This window comes from Anser anser (genome assembly GCF_964211835.1).
Source record: "Anser anser genome assembly, chromosome: 2".
Taxonomy (NCBI): domain Eukaryota; kingdom Metazoa; phylum Chordata; class Aves; order Anseriformes; family Anatidae; genus Anser; species Anser anser.
This window is the reverse complement of record NC_139721.1, coordinates 127,446,314-127,457,374: the sequence shown is the minus strand read 5'-3', so window position 1 is coordinate 127,457,374 and position 11,061 is coordinate 127,446,314. Positions and strand designations below refer to the sequence as shown.

At 42.2% G+C, this 11,061-nt stretch overlaps 1 long non-coding RNA gene across 1 annotated transcript in view; it reads right to left on the bottom strand.

The window, feature by feature from the left end:
* Positions 1 to 3,710: 3,710 nt before the first annotated feature.
* The window catches only part of LOC310894417, a 14,785-nt gene continuing 7,434 nt past the window's right edge, over positions 3,711 to 11,061 (bottom strand). Inside the window, exons 2-3 of the long non-coding RNA XR_014579885.1 lie at positions 8,709 to 8,865; positions 3,711 to 6,746 (exon numbers count right to left, since the gene is read on the bottom strand). This is a non-coding gene — a long non-coding RNA (uncharacterized lncRNA). The remainder of the gene's footprint in view (positions 6,747 to 8,708; positions 8,866 to 11,061) is intronic.

The following is an 11,061-nucleotide window of genomic DNA, read 5'->3' as shown; positions in this document are numbered from 1 at the left end:
TGTGGAAATCATGTAGGGGAGTTGAACAGTCTGTAGGTCTGGCACAATTCACAGAAATGGGCTGTAAGATGAGGATCATCTGGAACAACCCTGGGTATACAGCCCAGTGCAACAGGTCAGAACAGAGCACCAGCAGGCCCATGACCACCTGATGGCCACCTGATGGCCTGGTAGACTGCAGAGCCACGGGGATGCCTCTTCTCCATCAAAGGTACATTAAATCCCCAGAACTTGGTGTGAATCAGGACCCAGAAGCTTACCTGTTTTTCCTGGGAAATATTTTGTTGCTCTGCTTTTGCTAAGTTAAATTCACATAACTTGATCTCAGCTTCCCACCCCAGTAATAATCCAATGCAGAAGTAGACTTGTTAGGACTCCCTTGGTGACAGGTTTAGAAGAGAGGAGGAGGAGCAAAAAACACAGTCGAAAGTCTTGGTGCAGCAAAGGAAATGTTAGTCAACAGCACCTAGATCAAGTGCCAGCCTGCATCCAAGGAGTGCTGAATGAGTGGTCACACAGCCGTGACAGAGAACTTCCCGTTGAGCATCACTGTCTTGGGAACAGAGGCATACCAATGTCCAGCTTACATGCCAAGGTTTTTGCCATATTTTTGTTGTACGATCACGCTTAACATAACTTGGGAAAAAAATTTACAAAGCAGGCCACGTTAAAAACCTGCAGATGAAGAAATGAGTTAGGAGGGTAAGAAGGAGACTTTTAACGCTGTCCATCCAGTGCCAGAGCTGACGTTACAGCCCAGCACCAGGCTGGGGTCCCCTCAGAGCTCGTTTCTCTGAGCTCTCTTACCTGCCCCTGGATGCAATGGCAGCGTATTTGCATGCTGCCTCCACTCCAGTGAGACTCACCTTCAGGAAAAGGATAGCAGCTAATTACGAGCAAGCTCTCTGATGATCAGTTCATTTGCAATTCCTTGCGAGTGAGGTTTTGGGGTTGTTTAACACAAGGCATAATACCAGACGTTCCAACAAGCCGAATCAAGAAAGATGTGCAAATGGAAAGATGAGCATTTGTCCTTGAGGGAGGGCATTTAGCATACATAGAAACATGACCATTTTTAAAATTAATTAATCCCCTTAAGGAATTGTGAGTGATGGATTAGAGACCTTAACTGGGGAAGCAGTCTGTGACACCGTGCGTACTGGAGGAGGCACTGAGGAAGGACGTGGGCTTGCGGTCTCATGTGCCTACGTAAAAACATCAGTCCTTAAGAGTGGATCATCTTTATCGGCTGGAGAAGGAGGCTCTGGGGGACCCTTGGAGCCAGGCGCAGACGGAGGAGGATCTGCAGCACCTACTGCTCTCCAGCCAGCCCTGGGAGCAGCCAAGTGAGAAGAGGAGGGGAAAAGCTTAACCCAGCATCACTGGGGAGGCATAGAGCATGCAGTGAAATTTTCAAAATGTATTCTTGACTCAGAGAAATGTCTAGATAAACAGGGTAGCAGAGGATGTGTAGATTTCTTATTTTAATAGAAAAGAACAGCAGGGCATTGCTTCCTTACTAAATCTGCCTGTTAGTCTTTGAGTCTAAGTCATCTCTATGTTAGCATGCAATGTGTTCTGTGAAGTAATGAGATTTCTTTGAGTTTCTACTGTATTAAATTTCTCTACACATCAAATATTTAATAAGAATTAGCATCCAGCCATCCTCCCTCCTCCCCTCCACAATAATATTAACTTCTACTGAGACACCGATGTTTTGCAATTCACACTGCAGCTTTGAAGGGTAAGTGGAAAAGCCCTGTATATTTTTCCAAGGGATTTGCTGTGGCCCTCTGCAAGCACACAGTAATTAAGAAAAAGAATGACCAAGAGGGAAGACACAGTAAACTGAAGGTGTGAAAAGAGAACTCTCATTAGTCTTCGTGTCAATTACAGTATCTGAGGAACAATTTCATAGCAGCAGCATATTTATTTGATGTGGCACAGATATCTGGGCTCACTGTTATGGATGGCATTTGCTCTTAATGCTTAAAGTACCTCTTTAACGAAATGGCACTCCATAAAAATTTAGTGTGTTCCTACTGTAATTAAAAAGCCCTAGTCATTTTTGCATTTATGATATAAACTATAATAGCTGTAAAATCCCGCAATTAATTTGTGCCAACATTTCATACTTGAGAAATTCTCATTACAAATTTCATTACTTATTCACTTATCTGTAATTTGTCCTATATAACCTAAAGAATATTAACAAATTTAGAGTCACTTTTGCTCTATTAAAAACTAAATAGAAAAGCCTTTCACCTAGCAAGCCAATTGTGATAACATTCTCAAACCTGCTCCAAAATGGTGTGGAGCTATGTTCAGGCTATACAAAAAGTGGTAATCATTATGAAGCACACATAAATGACATGCAGAGCCCTTTGGAAAATGTGTGATGTATCCTGAGCTAATCTGCTGCACCCTCGTTAGTTTAAAAGCATTATAAGGGCTGAGTGTCTTACACCGTGGCTGTGACTATGCTACACAGCCATCCAAGTGCACGGCTGGCAATAAAGCAAGAAGGAGAAAGGTGTCTATCCAGCCAAGAGTGACTATGCAGAGCCTGAAAGACAGGGATTTCTGTTCCCCCTTCCCTCTGCAGTTTTCCTCCTGGCTGCTCGCAAACATCACTTGCCCTCTGGACTTCTGCAAGATTTGGAGGGCTGTAAAATCTTGAGAAGCACCTGTGTCATTGCACTGACGTAAATCCCCAGTTTTCCTCCACATAATTGGTAACACCACCTGAACAAGATGAAGAAAAGGGCCGGGGGGAGGAGCAGAGGAGCTTTGGCTGTGCTGCAGTTTCTCCCAGAGTTCTGCTTTCTGACAGTGTGACAGCAAAAAAACCCGATTGCTTTTTATGTTTTCGACATATGTTCTTCTCTGTCATCTCCTCTGGGATCACTAGTCCGACCAAAAAGATGCCAGAACACTGCTGAAAACACCTTCATTAAAGAAAGTCACCATCTTCAAGACCACTAATGACCACTTGCTCCATCCAAGTCCAAACCAGCTCTGCTCAACCCCAAAACAGCTTTCCCAAAAATGTCCTTCATGAATTTCCATCCTCCCTGTTTGTTTAAACTCACTTTTACTTAAAAGAGGCTGCTTCACTCTTTCCCCTGTTCTTGGCCATGTATTTGCAGGATGGCACCTCTCACCTCACTATTAATGGGACACTCCTGCCAAATCTTGCATATGATGGTAAAAAGAAATGACAGCAGAATCCAGAAAGTAGTAGCCAGGAAAGTCTGAAATTCAGCTTGGCCAGCAAAAATAATGAATAAAGAAATTTTCTTGCTTATAGCACAAATTCTAGAATGAAACTCCACCACTTGTAATCCACTCGCAGTAACACAAGCTCTGTGCATGCCCTGAGTGTTTTCTGATATGCTAAGAAGGAATAAGTTAAGCTCTCCAAAAGCATGCATAGGCTGAAATAAGACAAAACATACTGGGATAGCATCAGCTTCATTTAACTGAGAACTCATGAACTTTGTCTGACTTTATATCTTGACTTTACAAAAGTTATGAAAACTGTTACAAAACATCATCCATACTAGAAGTATTATGGAAAACAAGGCCTGAAAATAAGCAGTTTCACCTCCCCTCAGCAGAACAAAGCCCAAACACACTGCACAGGGGCAGCATTGCTCCATTTCCACAAAACTGTATTCACAATGAACAGAGACTCAAATATACGTCTATATGTATATACTATACATATATATTTCCCCCTTCCCAACAATACATAATGTTATATCAGCATTTTATTAGCATTGATACCACTTTCATTTTATCTTCAATCTGTAATGAACTTCTTCAAAATTTAACTGAGACAGGAAATGACTATTCTAGCATAAATCATCCTGCTTCTGAAAATGGCAGCTTTAACACAATCAACAATACAATTCATACATGAAATAAATTGGCATACTTATTGGTTTTGTGTGCTCCATCTTTCATGGAATACTATGGCATAAACCGAAATTTTATGTGATTTAATAAACTTATATGATAGCCACGTACCCCCATAACTGTAGCAGACTGTACTCCTCTCTTAATCAGGGCTTTTGGTGCATGCAGGGGTCTCTTTCATTACTGAAACGTTGGCTCATGACAAACCAAACACTATTAAAGTACCTTCAGAAAAATACATTTACAGCACCACAATCCTTCAAATATATGGGCCTTAATTCTGGAGGATAGTTGTTGTAAAGTGGAATATAGGATCTACCTTTTTTTTACCCATTTTTTTCCCACTGTGAATTAACTTTGCCAACAAGTTATCCAGCAGAATTTCCATTGTGCTGCATAATAAAACAGCAGCAACAAACAAATAACACACCTACAGACATATGTGAGGGTTTGTATCAAGCTGACAGACATTAAAATGGAATAACAGAAAAAAAATGAGAAGAGAGAAAGGTTTATTTGGCCTCCAAATCTCTGGTTAACTCTACAGAGATAATACCTAAGATTTAAAGTTTCTTTGTCTTTGGTGCACCAGAGGCAGTATAAGATGCCAGCTGCCATCTCTCAAAAAGTTTCTCCTAGAAGAAATGCTCTTCTGTAGAAAGAGCAGCGATGCGCAAGGCTGCTGGTTTGATCTAAAAGCCTTCTCCTTCAAACTCATGGCGTTGTGTATACTGGCCACAGGCACTGCTCTGCAGCTGTCTTAAGGACAAAGACCATCAGCCCTTTGATGCTGCTATTCCATACGTGATAGGTGCCGTCTCTCTGCTCGCAAAGATTATGGCATCCTTGACATCCTTTCCTGGGAAATTAAAGTGTGTCTCCAGTGATCAATTAGGGTCAGCATTCACCCTGGTTACCTGAAAGAAAGTATCAATGAAGGACTGATTCAACCAGGCCAACGCATACATGCCTTATGAGCAGCCCTCAAGCATTTGCAAACAAGTCAAGTGAATGAAAGATGTTCAGTTGCTGTTGCTGCGTGGAATGCAGGCAGAGCTATAAACAGAGACTTTCAGAGGGAAGGGAATTGTCACTGCTTTTCGTTCTGTGCTTCTAAATTTTAAACATGACCTTCAACCTGAGAGTCTTTTAATGTATTCTTGCACTCTGGAGTACAGATCATTGCACCCAAATTCATGCCTGAAATACATTTTCTCTGTTTCCAATATTTTTAGAAATTATGTTTATGGAATATCCTTGGAAGGAATGAACTCTTTATTCATAATACATAAGCTTTACATTTTTAATAACAGAATTAGACCTTCATTGATTTTTTAACTATACTATTAGCCAACACACTCTGGTTTCAAATTAATTCGAAATAATTCACACAATGACTTTCTGCAGTCAGAATTGGAGAAGCATAGACTTTGAAGTAGGCAGTCTGTAAAATTAAGTGCTAATTGCAGCTACCTCTAATGAAAGCATAGAACTGTTTCCCAATCCCTTTGCGCATAGCCTGGATTTCTTCTGAGGCAGCAGGATGGGTGAGCTGTTGGCCAACTTTTCCTAAAATCTGACTTCAGATTTGGTACAAAGGTCTCTGGATAAACTGCATTTCTCAGAGTATTTTCCCTATAATGCAAGTAGGTGTGTTTAAAAGTATAATGATAATTTGTGTGTACACCAGCACGGAGTCTATGCTAACTTGTTGGCTACTGATGTTGGATTAGCACTTCCCATCCTCAGCAGGATCATGTCCCAGCATGGCAGGAGCTGTGCACCACACAAGGCTGGAGACCTCTGCAGATGGCAGTGACTCACTGCTCCAAGAGAAGGAAAAGCAAGTGGGAGCTTTCCTAAGGGAACACTATAATGTTTGCCACTGCCCAACTGGGACCCAACTGCAGCATTTAGGTGCTGCTATAATGTGACTACTTATTATATGGGCCATATTAATCTGTAGAATATACATATGCTGAACTTTAAGACTGGTAAGAAACATAAATGATTGTAAAACATAAAATATCTTTGGTAAAATGTTATTGTAATAAACCCCTTAGTCACTGAGCTGAACCCTAGCAGCATGCAGAGGGGTTAATTTCACAAGACACAGTGTCTGCAAATAAAATGTACATCAAGTGAGAAATAAAGTGGAGCTCCTTGTTTTGCCTACGTACTTCACAGTCAGCTATTTCCTTCACTGAAAATATTTCCATGGTAGATTCAAAGGGACCAGCACATGTGTTGGAAGGCAGTGAGAGTTGGGCAGTTTCTGAGCGTGGAGGAGAAAAGGTTCTCTGTTTTGCAGCCCTGACCAGTCCTCATATGATAAAACTATCAGAAGTGTTACCTAACATTGTTGTCTGCATCGTAATCTGTTTCCCAGTAACTCTGGGTCTGAGTAGCAGTAATAGAATTAATTATACTTCATTTTGCTGTCTTTAACAGTATTGACCAAATTTAAGAACAAATGAGAAGCGCTTATCAAGCTTGAAGAAAATAATCCATCAGTGGCACAATTTAAATTCTCTGCAGTTCTCTTATTAATCAAAGTAACACTTACTATCCTATCTCCACTTCCCATTAACAGTCATTAAGCACTGTTGCTGATTGAAGCAATTTCTTTAGGGATCTCAACCTCATTTTTAAGAGAACCTTCTACAGTGGAAAACAATATCATACAGGAACAGCGACTTCACAGGAGGAAGAAGGTTCTTCAATCATGTTCTGACCTTGACATTTCTCCGCAGCAGAAGTTCACAAAGTACACAACCAACATGCTCCAAACTTCTGCTGCCTCTCCTCCAGCAGCACCGGTGTCCCTGGATTAAGAGGGGAGGAAAAACGCTGCTTCGGAAGACACCTACAGCCAGCAGGTTAAGTGTCTCTAACAACTGCACCAGCCTGCATTGGTGGCTGTTATTTATAGAGCTTTCTCATACACAGGGAACCAATAAAAAATAAATAAAAAATAAAAAATAAAACAAGAAGAAGAAGAAAATAAACCATGAGACAGCTCCTTCTGTCACCTTACTGCCAGCCCTCGGAGAAATCCACGCCATGATAAATCTCAAAAGTTATGCAGTACAGGAAAGATTTCTGGTGTTGACTTTTCCTCCCCATTATAAACAATGGCACAGACTGATAGCTTTTGTTGGAATAAAGGCAGCCCTGTGCAGAGGAAGCCCAGCACATGGATGTTACTCAGAGGAGCAGGAGAGCCGTAAGCAGGGCTGCAATCAGTCACTGGGGCAGCATGGGCAGCAAAGGCACAGGGCTGGGGTGCTCTGTGTGAGCTTGGCAGTGTCCATCCATGAAGCCAGGCTTTGGTGTGGCATGTGGGGAACCAAGAGCACTTTATTGTGCTGGTGTTCCTGCGATCCTGTGCACCTGCAAGGGTTACCAGCTTTGCAAGCCTTCCTCTTGTGCCATTGTCCCCTGACTCAGCATTTCCCAGAAATTTTCACTTGTATTGCTTTGGACAGCTTTAGGGAAAAGGTTTCTCTTCCTAAATCAGGAATGATACTGGGAGGTTGGAGAAATGAGTGTATCAGTGCTTGTGTCTGAGCAGCAATGACAATCCTGGCCTGTAATCATGCCATAGGATCCCTATGTCTAAGGCAGATGTCCTCTGCGACTCAGTGCAGCACAGCAAAAGGCATACTTCACAGGTTGAAATGCCTGACTGCATCACGACGTTTCCACCTCTCTCAGAGCAGGATGTTTATTGACTGGCCATTTCTGTCAGGTTCCCATCTACCTCTTGGTTTTCCAAGGCAAACTTTTCCGTCTGGTGTCTGGCTGTGCTCATACCAAGCCTTGTTCACCCCAAACCTCCAACATCCAGGAGCTCAGATCTGAATTTTCTCCAAAGTTTGCCACCATTCACACTGAGTAACTGAGTTCACTTTTGTCCCTTCAGGGAAGAAAAATCCATCAGTGTTACTAAATATAGAGACATCGCTGCTGCTTAAGAAGCACTTGACCCGCAAATTGGATGCTGGGGAATATTTTAGGGAAGTGCCATGCGTGTCTGCACCAGTCTCATCCTGTCAGTGTCCCAGCTGACTTGATGTCAAAAAACAGGTTACTGGCCTCATTATATGCTGGGTCTGTCCTAGCATGGCTATTTCATAACCACTACCACAGCCCTCCCACTCCAGGGAAAGAGGGGAAAAAAGGTATGGGTTTGGCTGTGTGCTCTGCCTGCTTACCACCTCCACTTCTGTTTATACCAAATGAAAACAGGGTACGACCTTGGAATTTGGTGGCTAAACTGCATGCTGATTTTATTTCATATATAAACTGTAGGCTGAGTTTCAGATTGGCAAAATTCAGCTTAAAATAAAGGGAAGAACAAAGCACCACTTAACTTTTATGCAGCTCGCTACACAATTCCAGACTCCACGATATGAAACACTAAGCTAGATTTTGGATCAATGTAATACCTACTCCCATTAAAGCACTTAAAAAGGAAAACGTCTTACAAAGTGTCCCATTAGGCTGACAAATTTACAACACTATGAATAGAAAACCAGAATAAGGCATTGTGTTCAGGGAGCATGAATGGATTTCAGACCTGTAGAGTTTCATCTATATGAAGAAGGTTAGATAACCCATCACATACTTTCTCACTATTTATCAGCTCCACATACTACAGACACAGGTATTAAAGTAAATTAACAACCAATTGTGGAGTGAGTGATGGCAAGTGTACTGGGACTGAATAGAGGCACATAGGAACAAAGTACGCTTAAGCTTCCATCTCTACATACGCCACTTACCATTCATGCTACAGTTGATGAGGAGGGATATCCTTTTCTATTTCCTCTCAGACACTGGGCATCACCAGCAAAGCCCATGCTGCTGGGTGGAAAGCTTATCTCCCCATGTGTGGCACCACTGCTCTTCTGCAGCCTCATGACGAGGCATAAAGCTGAACTGGGAGAACATCCAAGAGCTCTGTTAATGTTCATGTGTCTGACACAGTGAAATGATTTAAACAAAGCAAATATAGAGGGGAAAAAAATCTGTAGGAAGAGAGAAAGGTTTAGCCTGTGCCTAAAATCTTACCTGCTCTTTCTCATCCATGACTTTAGCCTTGGTTGTAAGTCCCATAAACCAGACAGAATACAAAGTCACTAATTGCAGCACAGCTATGGAAATAATTGATGCCATAGCATCCATAGTTTCCTGTCCTAGTTTCCTAGGGCACTTGGGCTGCACTAACTATGCAATATAATAAGTTAACTCACTGCACTACATGGCCTATTTGTCAAATGAACTGTTGGGAACAATCTGTTCCTGGTCAAGCCAGAGAAGGCTGTTTGTTTAACTACAGTGATATTTTACAAAAAGCAAGCACATTTAATACCACACTCATAGAGCTGTAGATATTTTTGTCTTATTAAAATTGACAGATATAGGATAGGACAAGGGGAAAAAGGTAATTTTTATTCTTACGCTTTTTATTTTTAATGTGAGCACCATATTATGATAAGCTCTTCCAGCACGTCTTACATAATAGAAAAATGAAATGTCTCTGCACAGAACCAAGAGTCACACAACACTGAAGGTCACTTGCCTTGCAACTTTACAAATAGTTCATTGATACAATGTGAGAGCGAGGCAAATAAATGTAATTAAAATATACAAAAAAAAAAAAAGTAATAAAAAACAATGGCTTTTGTTTACACTGGGACCAAGCAGGAACTCTATTACCTCTACAAACTATTTTCACTTAGCACGATTCAGATGGAATTATTGCCGTGACCTTTTAAAAATGTGAAAGCATGAATCGATAGCCTTTCAAAGGCACGACCGCAGGAGCAGAACCGGCTGCGCCATGGTGGTGTGCGTTTCTGCTTCAGAAGGCAGCTGAAACCTCATTATCGTCCATCACGCGCCAGGTAAGCCCAGGCGGCACGGAGCGCTCTGCGGGTGCGTGGGGGTCCCGCTGTGCCCAGGGGCACCCACCTGCAGCACTTCCAACGTGGGCCAGGTGAGGCGTGGAGGCTACACAGGTCTCAGCTGGGCAAAGGAATGGGATTTAAACCTCCTGGCCTTCAATCCCACTTTTTCTGAAGGCTGAGCCCTCCTCAGAGCAGCTCAGATGGGTACACAGCAGAGCTGCTTGACACCCAGTATAGCCCATGCTAAATTTGATACCATCCAAGGCTTCAGAAACACTAAAATATGCACTGATGACCCAGGATGCCCACTGTGTATTGTGCAAAGTCTGCTAGTAACAGTACTGCACCTCTAGAAATAAAAACTCTTATTCTGAGTCGGTGACCATCTTTTCCAGAAGTGCCAATCCACCTCTGAAGCTTGGCATGCAAGAGGCAGGTCAAGAATTCAGGCTGGCTCTCTGGGGTGCTGGCCCGTCTGGCCATCAACGTGGTGGAGACCCGCTACCCCTGGCGAGGCACACAGGCAGCCTTGGGTTTGGTGACAGCCCCCGTGCCTTACTGGTGAGGTGGGAATACCATCGAGTTACTTAACTCTCATCAAGGGGCAGGTCAATGAAATTAGTGACCATCTTGCTATTGGTCCTCAACCAGCTTCAGCACCTTCTCTGTATGGGAAGTTGCTTGCCACACAAACGCCCAGTGAATTTACATGACGCTAGTATCTGCGACATCACCATCACGCAGGGCATCCTTTAGTACCCTGCTTCACAGTATACTACACTTCCCATCTCCCACAAGTGCTGTAAAGTGAGTGCTATTGACCATTGTCTTGTCTTAATGTCCCCTAAATAATAAGAAACGATAATAGTAAAAAACAAGGATTTTATTCTGCTCCAAGTAATATATTTCCCAAGGACTAATATATGGTGAAAAAATAAATTTCCTTGCTGGCAACTTAATCTGTAGATAACTACAGTTGTTTGAAGATAGGATTTTTACGTTAAACTTGGAATCTACACAACTGTTTAACATCATTAAGAGAATATTATATTGACTGCAAGTAACTGGTTTCCATGTGGTTATATCAATCTATTTCTGTAAGACTGTACACTAGTTGTTCCCCTAGAGTACTCCTTGTAATGCTGAGAAAGTGTCAGAAATAATGACTGTCTACCTATATCTGCAATAAAACGTAGAGCATGGATATTATAGTTGTAAGTATCAA